Here is a 13,365-nt window from a genome sequence, read left to right on the forward strand (position 1 = left end):
TGTTAATTTTATAGGCTTTAATCCGGTCAAGAAACAGGTATAGTCCACATTTTAGACTCATTGCGGTTACCCTAAACGTTTATTTGGTCGCATTTCTCCTATACCTACTCTAAACAGCCCCTACCGTGCCCAGCGCTCTGGCGGTCTGTACTAAATAAGCAGAGCCACTGTAATGAAATGGCAGGAAAGGTCTAAATTATCTGGCAGTGCTGACTAAATTATGTGGCCACAAAATTATAAATATGAAGCATAATGCAGCAAATTTGTTTTAAAGTATTACTTTATTATTTTCACATCTGTACACAGTAACACTGTCTATATAAATGTTTTGCCTCATTACTTTAAGGTTAACTCCCAAATACAGCAATAAGCAATGTAAAAGTAATCAGTCACTACTTGCCATGGGCTTTCCACTGAGCGGCAGGACGTGTCCCCACTTTTTTAGTAACTTTTGATCTGTTTGAGCTAGAATCAACATTTTTTGGGTTAAAATTTGCAGTTTAAGCAGCACGTGATGGGTTATATTGCAAATTATGTGGAAAATGAGGCAGCTGTATAACCTCATAATTAGAGTGGCTCTGTATATGAGTCACACACGTACACAGGACCTGCCATCAGTGGGGGATCATCTGTCGTTTGCTACAATATAAAACTGCAAAAATCTCAGAAGCGAACTCAAAAAACAAATTATCGAAATATAAATTTATAGGTCTCACAATCACGTTTTTTTTACAACGGTTTAGAATTATACAATATTCCCACCTCAGAATTGTATGTAAATACTGTAGTTTTTGTTGCACAGTTACGTTAGCAGTAAAAACGAGTCCCTACCAGATCCAAGGAATAGTGACTCTTCCAACTGTGTGAATGTTCGTCCTATGTAGACATAAAGGTTTGGTTTTCTATTTCTACATGATTTGCCACAAAGTATTTTTCCTGTGTGCCTGTCTTTGTGCCTTCTTTATGCATGTGCCCATTTTGAAATATCTAGGCATCATCCCTTAGACCCTTGGAATGCTCAGCTTCTGAAAGAAACACTGATCGAACAAGTTGCTGCAACGTTAAAACTGTATATTTCACCAGGCTACCCACAACTCCCATGTCAGCATCCGGCAAGAGAATTACACGATTTTCCGGAAGATCACAACACACCTGCCCAGCAGTGTAAAAGGAGAGATTGATTTAATTGCCCATTACTTCCTCTTGTGTATTGTTAAGTTGTGGATACTGCCTCAGGGAATCACAGAACCTCTGCTATGTAATTTTTGCTGCCCCATGAAAAAGTTCATAAACCCTGCCAAGAAGTGCAGTTATTTCCATCCACACGTTTATCAGAGCATCACATGTAAGCATTTTTGAAACTGGAAAGCTATGAGTTGGCTCGAGGATAGAGAATACCCTTCTGTCCTACAGATTCATATTCTAACACACACAGTCTGTGCCAAAGACGCTTCAAGAAATGTAGTCAATTACCAGTCTACACTCTGCCTTTAGGTACTATTTCTCTACATTTGAAAATATGTCACATGCAAACAGGTTGATAATTGGGTGTGCAGTGCACACTGATGCATCTGCACGCATGCTGTACAACCAGCCCGTACCACAGTTGCATTTATGGGTGCATGACCGTGCACTGCATAAATGGACTTGGATTGGAAATATATATTGGACAGTATGTTGCACTGATTGCAGTGCAGGTTCTCACCGTGCAGACCTACATTAGTGAGTTATGGAGTAAGTAGAGCAAGCCGATATCTTCCCAGGACAAGTAGATTTTTGTGACATTTTGTCCCTTAGCAAAATAGATTTTTGAAAAATGTCCACACCCCTGTTAGATATGGGTGGACCCTCAATCGTGGATAAAGCTAGGCTACATCCCCTACTTTATTGGCTGCTTCTGAAAACAACCCCTAAGCACTCCCATATGCTGCTGCTCTTGATGAAGTTTGCACACTTAACCGCTTCAAGAAAATTGGTTGGTTTGCTAAGGTGAGGTCCCTGCTTTCAACGATAGGACTGGGGAGCTCGTGGGACACAAAAGACTTTGGACTACTGCCTAGTAAAGAACTGATTTAGACCCAATATTGGAACTGGGTGGCGGAGACCACAGTTTCTCACCCATCTGAGGGCCAACTTACATTAGATTTTATGGAATTCAAATTGCTAAGCGATTACGAACAATATCTGGAGGCCATCACGATTCCGCAAGATAGGAAGCTCTATATACAATTTAGATTTGGCTCCCTACCTGTGAATTCCTTTACAGCTGCTTGGAGACAGTCCCCCCCCCACCCCCCCTGCAACACTCTATTGCCCAGGTTGCTCCCTCACTGTTGAGTCAATTAGCCATATGTTCTTTGTCTGTCCCATGTATCATTCCCTGATAACTAAATGGCTATCTCGTTTTTGCAGGTTGGAACTCGATGCCACCAAGAAGCGTTGCGCATTCTAAAATCTGACTCTAGGCCCTTAGTCACTTGTGCAGTTGCAAAGTTCCTTGGTAAAATGTGGATCATTACAAGTTATGCATCAAAAATGTGATTGCTTGCTTCTTCTTTTCCTTCAACCAACTCTAGTAAATTAAAATAACATACATATATATATATATATACATATATACATATACATATATATATATATATATATATATATATATATATAGAGAGAGAGAGAGATATCTTTTAGCTTTGAATACAGAACTATTTTAAGTATCCTGACTGCATGGTGGGCCATGCCATGCAACTTTATTGGCGCATAGGCTTTTGCTCTCAGGCTTTTTTTTTTTTATTAGTTTGAATGTCATTGTAATTGCTTATATTAATATCCAGGACAACTAAATTAGTCGGAATTTGAAATGTCGTACTAATGAACTTTTGATATGCATAGAAATACTCTTTTTGATTTCTACAAAATCATAAAAGGGTGCAGCGAACCACCAGGGTACGAGACATCAAAGCACTTGATCGAGTTAAACTTACAAAGAAAACACATGGAAATACATGCATGCTTCTCCAGGGTATAATAAAGTGCAAATTAACTTTTGATATGTATTTATTCTGGATTCATGTACTATATGCATTAGCATTTTTATGGTTGTAATGACCTAAAGAAAGTTTTTTATGATGAGGAGTGCTCCAAAAGTATCGTGGATAATGAAGAGTAAGAGCACATGTAACAGGGGCAGTTCGTAAGTAAGGTTACAGAAGTGCAAAAAGGTGGGACTAGTAACGCATTTCACCAATCGAAACCCAAAATGTATGAATGACAGCCAGAGGAGCCAATAGAAAACATGGCGGGTGCGTGAAACCTATATTCCAGAAACAGCAGGCCTTGCAGAGCAGCACATGCATACTGCCTAGGCTCAACCTATAAATAACATAACTTGGCCCCAGAAACTCATCAGTTACTATCTAGCTATCTGTGTGAAATTAGTGGGTGAACCCAGGTCCATGGCACAACAAATAAATCACATGAAAATCCTGTTAGCAGTGTCAGCAGAGGGGACAAGGACTGAAAGGCTCACTCTCCTGAATGCTTTACACGCCCTCATTTGCCACACACTACAGAGGATCAGTTTTTATGGTGGTTTTTTTGCATTTGTACACAGCGCACACTCAAACCCAAGGAACTGGAGCACTTTACATGAGCATCAGTTACATTACACAAAGTCACAATCCATTTTTTAGGCACAGAATGATTTAGTGATTTGCACAGAATGTTGAGCAGACGTTGAAGCTTGCACCCGTTCCCCAGTTCCAAAGCCAGCAGGTCTGGTCGTAACACTACATCCTCTCCACTCCCCAACACTATGCAGTTTACAAACATGCAATCGTTCACGCACTTGCCCATTAAATCATCTCTAGTTTATTAAACGTAAGAATGTACGCTTTCTTCACCTGTATTAACACTTTTAGCGGTTGCATTTTTAAACGAGAAGTCAAATATTAATAAAGGAAAACAAGCATTGACAAATCCAACAGGCCTCACTCACCTATGCAAAATCTATTGGCTTTTTTATTGCGCTTTTTATTGTCATATTGTAAAGCAGCGCTGACTTCTATGTAGCATGCCTAAAAGTTAAACAAAAAAAAGCTATGACGCGGGCAACACTGGCCGAGTCATACAGCTTTACTTATTCACTTTCCCTCATGTTGCAACAGGACTAAAAAACATTGACTTATTCAATAGATCTAACATAGGCGAGACCTACTGGCTTTGCCAATGTTTGTTCTGATTCAGTACATTTTAAATGCACCGGGTTTGCCGAGTTTACATAACTAACCGGACACTCATCTCTCTGGGTGACTGTGAAATGGCATTGCATCCCAGTAACAAGCGTTTTCAGAATATCTACCAGTTGAGCGCAGTTTTGCAGCAATCAAAGCGGTGATCCAGAACGTCACACTGGACACTAAGTCAAACGTTTATTAAGGGGGGCGCCTACCGCAAAAGAACAGTGTAGCACACAGAAGAAAGGGAAGGCACTTTACACGTGGTGTTGACCCTCTGCTGTTGGCAGAGCTGTCATCGGTCACAAAGTGCCTTACCACCCATCAGCCTTGTGCTTCAGCTTTGATTTGGTAGTCTAGTCCCGATTTTGAAAGCGAAAAAAATCCACGGCTGTCACAGTGAGGTCCCGCAAGCACCTAATCATACCCGCTGGGTGCCCAGGGAAAGGAGACGAGAAGTACGCGGTACCCGGGAAAGTACATAATTTGCGGAAAATAAGGGCATCAGAAGGCATGTGGGTCTTACCGTGTGGCTCTAGGTCACTTGGCCGATCCCTGTTGACCCGGCCTCCGGGCCCTTACCGCTTCTGGGTGCGGGCCCCGTGCCCGCTGTTTAGGATTAAAGGTGTCAGTCCAGCAATCAAGGTGTAGGTCCAGGAGACAAGGTGCGCACAGCGCGCCCAAATAGATGTGGTGGTTGGCGTGAATGTGGGTCTCTCGGCGCGCCCAATTGCTGTCACAGCACCCAGTGCCTTCCTGGGGTCCGCAGTTACAAGTATTCAGCCCTAGAAAGCAGCGTAGTAAAGCCGCGTGAGCGCCATCTTAGGAGGGGTGTGGAACCTCACTAGTTTTTTCAGTTTCCATCAGCGGTACACAATGAATGACACCGACTATGCAAGAAGTTCTGCAACAATAAATTACGTTCACCTTCTTTGGGAGCAGTGTCCGTGCCTAGACTTTGTATATTAACTATGCGAAGTTTTAAATAACATACTACGCACAAGATGGCTGATACTCAGCTACACTCAGCGGCCATGCTACCTTCCAGGCTCCGCCCCCCACAAACGTGACGCAAGAGCGCACATTCTTCGTGCGCCCAAACGCATAAAACGTCGTTCGCTTTTTAGTGACTAGACTGCTTAATTGCAATACTCCAGCCCAACATTGATAATCTCGCGATACTTTATTTTCCGTTCCTGATTTGTTTAACTGTAGATGAGCGGGAAATGGGAATTTTTAAACCCGTAAAGATAATTCAGCAAGTTACTCTCTCGTAAGGAAATCACAAAGAGAATTAGGCAAAGTCAATTAAGTCATTAATTACTTACTATCTCGGCGTTCGGTCTTCCGGGCTACGTTCTTGACCCGTGATGCATTTAAAACGGTGACTACATCGTTACTTTAGATGCAGCAGCTGGGCCTCCTTTGCAGAAGCTCTGCGTGACTTCACACCTCCTTTTGTGACATCACCGGTTGTCATCATCACTGGTTGTTATGTTTACTTCAGACAATCATCAGATCCCAAGTTTTCAAGACGGGCCGAGTCAACATTTTGTTGTACTGTAAATCTCCTTCCAGAATGTCCTACCCCTCTCTTCTAGGCACCAGCACCCCTCTCGTGCTCAAACCTGCATTATGATGTATCTGCTGACATTCTAGTAAGACCCTGACCTCCCAGGGCCGGTCCTAGCCATGGGCGGTATGGGCAGCTGCCCAGGGCCTCGCGCTCAGGGGGCCCCGCCGCGGCGCCGGCCCCGCAGTTGCGGGAATGAATGGGAAAAGTGCTGCGGACAGCACTCTCGCGCTCTCGCAGGGCCGCAGGCATTAAGAGGCAGGGAAGAAGGGAACTAGTCCGTCACTGTCTGCGCACGCACCGTAACGCACGCACCCCACCACCTAGCTTAGTGGTGGTGGTGGTGGTGCCTTAGTGGTGGTGACGTGCGCAGCGCAGTACGCGGGCGGCCGGCCTTGCTAATTCATGATGCGGGAGTCCACGGTATTATATATACCTTTTATTGGACTAGTTAAAAATATTATGCTTTAACATACTGTATTCTCTTTTCTGATTATGATGCTAGGCACTAAATTCCAGGCAATGTCTAATGTATTTCTAGTTCTCACATGCATGTTTGCTATGTATGTCGTTCTGTGTGTTGGCCAGGAGGAGGCAGTGTGAAAACCATGAACTAGTTTTCCTGTTCTTTCTGGCTGCATTGCATCTTCTAGAACACTGTACTGTTGTACCGTTTTCACACATTATTTACACTTTGTCAAACAAAAGGTTTAGCCTTGTGTGTTTGCATTTCTCAGTGCCAGAATATAATTACGTCAAAGCATCAACACTTCTGGACTTTCTCAGCAGAGAGGCGCGGTATTAATAATGAGCAATATTATAGAACTACTTGTCCCCTACATAGCTATGTACGGCCAGATTTACTAATGCTTTTGTGCCGGTACAAGCGCCATGGAAGTGGTGCATAGCAGTGCAAAGTGGCGACACGGATTCACTTTTACGCACAAAAGGTGTTTTGCTTTGGAAAGGTGGCCTTTTCACAGAGGGAAATCTACTTGGTGCTGCTTGGCGTCAAAGAGGTGTGTATGGGGATGAATCACCGCCTAGTGGAAACAATGCCGCTCCTCCCCCCACACCCCCACCCTCTCACCCCCTCCGAATCCCACACACTGCACGCTTGCTGCGGTGCACCGCGCACTTCCAGTGCATCGGACCCTTCTACGGATGTTTTACATAGAAATGTGTACTGGAAGGGTTAGGTTCCAGTACAAACCGTGCAGTGTGCAGGCCCTTTGCACTATGGCGTGATTCTGTGCACGGTGCAAAGCTGCACCGCTCATCGGCAGTTAGCCTCCTCCCAAATGTATTGAAATACGATTTCATCACCAATATTGTAAAACATTGCAGAATAATATTTATAACAATAATAATAGATAAAACACCTAATGCACACACGATTAAAAGAACAGCTAGCCAATTTGAGTGTATTTGGCTATAGGTTGTGTTTTGTCATTTGCACAGCCCATCCCAGCAAATTCGGATGCCACGTTGCGTGGAATCTAAGTAAATCTGGCTACAGATAGCAGCCAGCAAGACTAGCGTGTTGTAGCAGTCACTGCTGTGGAGGACTTCGGTTTCTAGCACGTATATTGCACTCCTTTTTGTGTGTCGAAATCAACAAATGCTTACAAATGTGAAGCATAATTTGGATTCCACACGGGCTCCTATTTTCAAATACAGGTGTGGTAATAGCATATCTGCAGTTTGTGATACTGTCAGGTGCAGCGTTTTGCTTGTGCACTTTTTCTGAGTTTTGCACCTCCAAATGGGAGGTGGGGGGAGGGGAAGGTGTTCGTTGCATTAACTTTCCTTCATTCTATGTCTCAAAACCTGAAATGTATGCTGTGTACTAGCAAACATTTCACAAACGTTTTACCTACTGCTTTATTGTGGTAAAACAACATGGGTTGCGGCAATAGTAAAGTGAATAATTCTGAATCGAGTGTGAACTTTCATTTGCTCCCGATTCAGAATTTGTGCAAGAGTCGAAGTGTATGCTGTAAATACCACACTCTACACTCTGAGCATAATTGATTGTTAAGGCCAGCGAGGGGACCTAACTTTGACCTGCGTCAAGTCAATAACTAGCGACGTTTGGTAAGCTCAAAAAAGAAATTGGAAATATTGCAGCTGACTAAGGTTTATTTTAAGGCAAGGGGAGAGTAAGTGATCTACCTAGAATGACAGGATGTTGAGCGGACGCTGGGACTCGAACCTGGTTCCCCAGTTTCAAAGGCGGCAGTTCAGGCCATTACACCACATATCCTCACATTCTATGAAAGAGCATTTCTGAAAACCCACAAAGATTTCTGTCAGGCCAGGTGATCTTTCGGCTCTCAGGGCACCAAGCAGCCAAAAATACCTCTCTGGATGGCCGTCTGTGAAGTTTAAAGCAGTCCAGGCCTCCACACCAGGCAAGGCTCTAAAATCAGCTAGGCTGCTAAAGCCTGGCCGCTCCCAGTCCCGCCAGGCATGGTGGCTTCGGAGAAGGCCCCTGTGATGAGAGACTCTTCAAGACAATGGCCTGCCTGCAGAGGCCTAGCATCAGGACACTCTCTGGGAGTCTGTTTTACCTCAAGTGCCCCCGCGCGGACTTGGACACCTTGAAAATCTCAGAAGATTAAGTGTCTGACCACACAAGAAAAGGGGTAAAAGAAAGGCAAAATATTCAAAATGTCCGCAATCGTTCAAAAAAAATGTGTGAGTAGGCTGATCGAAAAAAAGGCAGCCAAATTACGGTCTAGATGACATTCAGAGATAAGGGATGCTGGGTCCAATTCACATGAGTTTTACACAAATATGTGGCGCTTCAGAGCGCTAAATAGGCAATACCAGTTCAAAAATCCACGTTGTGACTCAAAGAATCATCATTAATTATTGCACTTAAGATGCAGGGAATGGAAGAGGTTTCTCGACAGGTTGAAAAAATAAATGTACAAATGCACATTACTAAATGAGGCAAGTTGTTGAAGTGTGTACATCCACTTCAGATCTGTCACTCTTCTGTGAACAGGGAAGATTGTGTCCCTGAAAGTGTGTGATCCCCGTCATTTAGACAAATGTGAGGCCAGCCCTTGAAATGGTGATTCACTAAACAGACTAAATGAAATGAAATAATATGAAAGTGAGACTTATAGAGCGTACTAATACCCTGAGTTGTCTAGGCACTGGACTCGGAGCAAACAGGTAACCATCTAAATTGGTACGCAGTGAAGAAAGGAAGCTACTGATTGAAAATCCAAGTGTTAAGGCTTTTCTGAATGCTAACAGATTTGTTATCCGTTCAGGTGAAAGTGGAAGGGAGTTCCAGAGTCGTGATGTTCTGCCTACAAAGTTTCTTACACCCCATTGAGACTTTTTAAATTCAGGGACTACCAGATTGTGTGCCGCAGCCGAGCGGAGTGATCTTGGCGGGAATTTGGGGGCATGTCCAACTAATCATTCAAGGAGCCGGCAAGTGTTACACTCATGGATATTTGCTCACCTGTTTTCCATCCCCTCTACTTTTTGTCCATGTTACTGATATCCACATTAGTTTGTTTCAGTGATGCCAAATAACTAAGCTCAAAAGTCCTGCAAAGTCACTTTCTGTGATGTCACTTCTTGCGACGCAATATGCAATTAGAGGGGCCTCGCATCTTCCCTTTCGCCCGGGGCCTCAGAAGGCCTAGGACCGGCTCTGTGACCTCCGGTCTGGGCTAACTCTCCCCCACAGCTACGCAGTCTGGTTGCCTCGCCTCAGCGCTCAGCTCTCTTCCAGGTGAGGTTTCATGCTTGCAGCCTCCAGCCTTCCGCATTCCGCCTCCAGCCTCAGGGCTGCTTCTCGCCCTCATTGGACTCTTCTCCAGTCCCCCTTAGGTCTAGTTCTAAGCTTACTTTGAGCTTTACTTTAAAACTTACTTCACTTTTAAGCTTTACTTAAAGCTTATTTTTCTCTTCGCCGGTTTCCCGCTGCTGCTGCCCCTGCGGCCCCCGCTCCCACCCAGACTAGCATCCTGCCCCCCCCCACTTAATGGCAGCGCTGGCGTGCCAAAGGCAAGCCCGTCTGTGCCCGTCCACAACCTGCACCAGGGAGCCTGCATCTCGTCTCACCCACCGCTACAACACAGCTGCCCTCCATGCATTCAACCCCGAAAGACTCAGCTACTGCCAACAGGCCACGCCTAACACTATCCACGGACAGTTCTCCTGCCTCCGCTGCCGCCAGACCTTCACTACCACCCGACCTCCAACACTGCAGAAACCAACACCAGCGACAGGCTAAGATGCATCCTCCTCAACGTGCGCTCTGAACACAAACACGCCATTGAGATCTGGAATCTGCTCGACTACCTCTCGCCCGACATCGCTGTAGGAGAGTAGGATCTGCTTCTTTTTTTAAAAAAATTTTTTTTAATTTTTAAATTTATTTTTTATTTTTGACAGACTGATAGGGAAGACAATACATTGTACATGTAAAAAAAAAAAAAAACATTATTTACATAGCATATACAGCGCATTCCCTGACGGGCACAATTTCCATTTTCCACTTAGAACACAGTATATGATAGTTCAATGCATACATATATAAAATAAAGCGAGGAAACTAATAATGTAAAGCCAAAACCAATACCAATGTAAATTACTATACATAAGTAGGCGCAGGGCCATCAATAAATTTATCCCATATTTTCTCGAATTTTTGTAAAGAGCGAGCTCCTCTTAGTTTAGCTAATCCTTGCTCCATAGAGTAAATTTCATTAGTTAGAGACCACCATTCCCAAATATTTGGAGGTTTGGGATTTATCCAAGCTCTGGCCAGTGTGAGTTTTGCGCAGGACATGAGAATCGTTATCAAAATAGACTGGGGATGGGAGGTAGGATGTATATCCAATAATACAGACGATATGGTTAGAACTGGTAAACAACTTGTTTTGATTTCCAGGACTTTAAGTACGTCCCCCCAAAAATCCCTTAATGTTGGACAAGAAAACAACATGTGTCCTAGGTCTGCTGCATGAGCAGAGCATTTGGGACATTTAGACCGATCCCCTTGAATGTTATTGAGGGACCACTTGGAAATCTTTTCCGGCGTATAGTATAACATACATGTAGTACGAAACTGTTGTAATCTTAAACTAGATGACCTTACAGCACTGTTAATATTAGCTAAAGAGCTTGTAATTTGTTTGGAGGTTATGTTTAAGCCAGTTTTGTTACTCCATTTTTCAGCTAGTTTTGTACAGTCATCAGTTTTCGTATCGCAAAAACATTTGTACGTTTCACTTATTACTGATTTGTTTTTACTGGAATATAAACAGTTCCAGATGTCACAATCTAGAATATTATGTAGTTGTTTCTTTCTTATAAAAAAATCGCGTATTTGTATGTATTTAAATCTCATTGTTTCCGTTACATTGTAAAGAATTTGAAGAGTATGAAAATCCAGAAACCCTTGTGCTCCATATAAATCTCCCAAAGTATTGATACCATATATAGACCATCTACGGGCCATTCCTTCTTTAAACATTCCCGGAAGGCCTGGATTGCCCCATAGAGGCAATTTCGGATGGTAACAAGAGGTTTTGCAGTAAGCCATAATGTTAACCCATATCCTGATTATATCTTTGGCGGTCTTAAATTTCACCCTCTTGTAATAATTAGGATCGTTGGCTCGCAATAAAAACATATTTGATTCAGATTTTAACATAAAGATATGAAAGAAAAAAGTATCTTCTTTAAGTAACAAAGATCGAAGGCGCCTAATAAATGAAGACCAAAAATATAACTTAAAATCGGGGAAGTTTAAACCACCCTTGTCTATATTGTTTTTAAGAAGCTTCAGCGACCTTCTTGCTTTTTTGTACCCCCAAATAAAACTACTAAATATACCATTTAATTGTAAGAAAAAAGAATTGTTTAGACCTAGTGGGATGGATCGGAAGAGGTAAAGGAATTTTGGTAGTATCTTCATTTTGATAAGGTTAATTCTGCCGATTAAGTTCAAAGGCAGTCTGTGCCATTTTTTTAACAGGACGATAGTAGATTTAATTAGTTTATTATAGTTAAGGTTATTTATTTCGCGTATATTAGATGTAATTTTAACACCTAAGTATGTGGCGGACTTACAGATCTCAGGGACGTTAAGAGCCGGTGTATAATTAGCTATAATTTGTGTTTTGTTTATGTTTAATTTATAACCCGATACTTTGCCAAATTCTTGAGCCTCAATCTTAATTCCATGCAGTGTTTTGATTATATCCGAGGTATAAATAGCAATATCGTCGGCATATGCCGTGATCTTCAGTACCTGTTCATTAGATTTAAAAGGAACTATTTCGGGTTGTATCTGAAGAGAAGAAAGGAATGGTTCAAGTGAGAGGGCGAATAATAAAGATGATAGAGGACAGCCTTGGCGAGTGCCCCGAGATATTACAAAATCTGTAGAAGTCTGTCCCCCGTAGCTGATACAAGCTGAGGGATTATCGTATAGCGCCTGTATCCCTTTCAAAAAATACCCATTGAACCCCATTTTGGTCATGACGCACCAAAGATAGTCCCACCCCACTCGGTCAAAAGCCTTCTCGGCATCCAACAATATCATACCGAGTGGGGTAAACTCTATCTCCGCCACGTCAAACGCGGTTATAGCCGTATTAACATGAATAGTCGTGTCTCTACCCGTGATAAACCCATGTTGTTGTGGGTTAACTATTTTAGGCATAAGAGGAGCGAGCCTAGAGGCTAAAATCTTGGCATATATTTTGGCGTCTGTATTGATCAGAGATATGGGTCTGTATGACCCCCTCTCTTCTTTTGGTTTACCCTTTTTAGGAAAGAATATTATTTTGGCTTTGTTCCATGATTTAGGAGCTTGTCCTGTCACCCCAATGGATTGTATAACCTGTAAAAGTATAGGGAGCAGTTCCTCTAAACATATCTTATAGATCTCTAGGGGAATGGTGTCTTCCCCTGCGGCTTTACCTGTAGATAAGGCAGCAATAGCTTGACGTAATTCTTGTTCTGTGATATTTTCGGACAGAAGGTCTGTTTCTGAAACATCAAGTGCCATTAGAGGAATATCATCTAAATATTTCTGTATTGCATTTTCATTCGGAAAAAATTCTGGAGTATATAAAGTCCTATAATATTCCACGAATTGCTTCAATATATCGAGAGGCTGATCATATAATTTATTGTCGGAGCCTCGGATGTTAGTAATCAAAGTAGAAGCTCTGTCTTCTGCCGCTTTATATGCCAATATTTTGCCAATTTTATCCCCACCCTCATATTGTTCTATCTTATATTTATGTATATTAATACTATTCTTTTTTATAAATTTTGCTTTAGTTTCTGATTTTAATTGACTTAGCTTAAGACCTATTTCTGTTACCGTTGGCAAATTTAGCCGCAATGCTGTAGACAACTGTACTTCCTGAGCAGAAATACTAGAGAGCAAAAATGTATTAAGTTTGCGTTGCTCAGAATTTTGTCTGACCACATACTCCTGCGTAAAACCCCGGATACTTGCCTTACAGGCATCCCAGACCGTATTACACGTGGTAGAATTCAGGTTAATTTCTA

At 42.6% G+C, this 13,365-nt stretch overlaps 1 protein-coding gene across 2 annotated transcripts in view; it reads right to left on the minus strand.

Moving 5' to 3' along the window:
- Positions 1 to 5,291, minus strand: part of AHCTF1 (AT-hook containing transcription factor 1) — a 1,132,528-nt gene extending 1,127,237 nt beyond the window's left edge. For both annotated transcript variants that reach the window (XM_078649035.1, XM_078649034.1), the window contains exon 1: positions 4,756 to 5,291. The gene's annotated coding sequence lies outside the window, so the exon portion shown is untranslated. The remainder of the gene's footprint in view (positions 1 to 4,755) is intronic.
- Between the last annotated feature and the right edge of the window lie 8,074 nt (positions 5,292 to 13,365).

Source organism: Lissotriton helveticus, chromosome 6 (assembly GCF_964261635.1).
Source record: "Lissotriton helveticus chromosome 6, aLisHel1.1, whole genome shotgun sequence".
In the NCBI taxonomy this organism is placed as follows: Eukaryota; Metazoa; Chordata; class Amphibia; order Caudata; family Salamandridae; genus Lissotriton; species Lissotriton helveticus.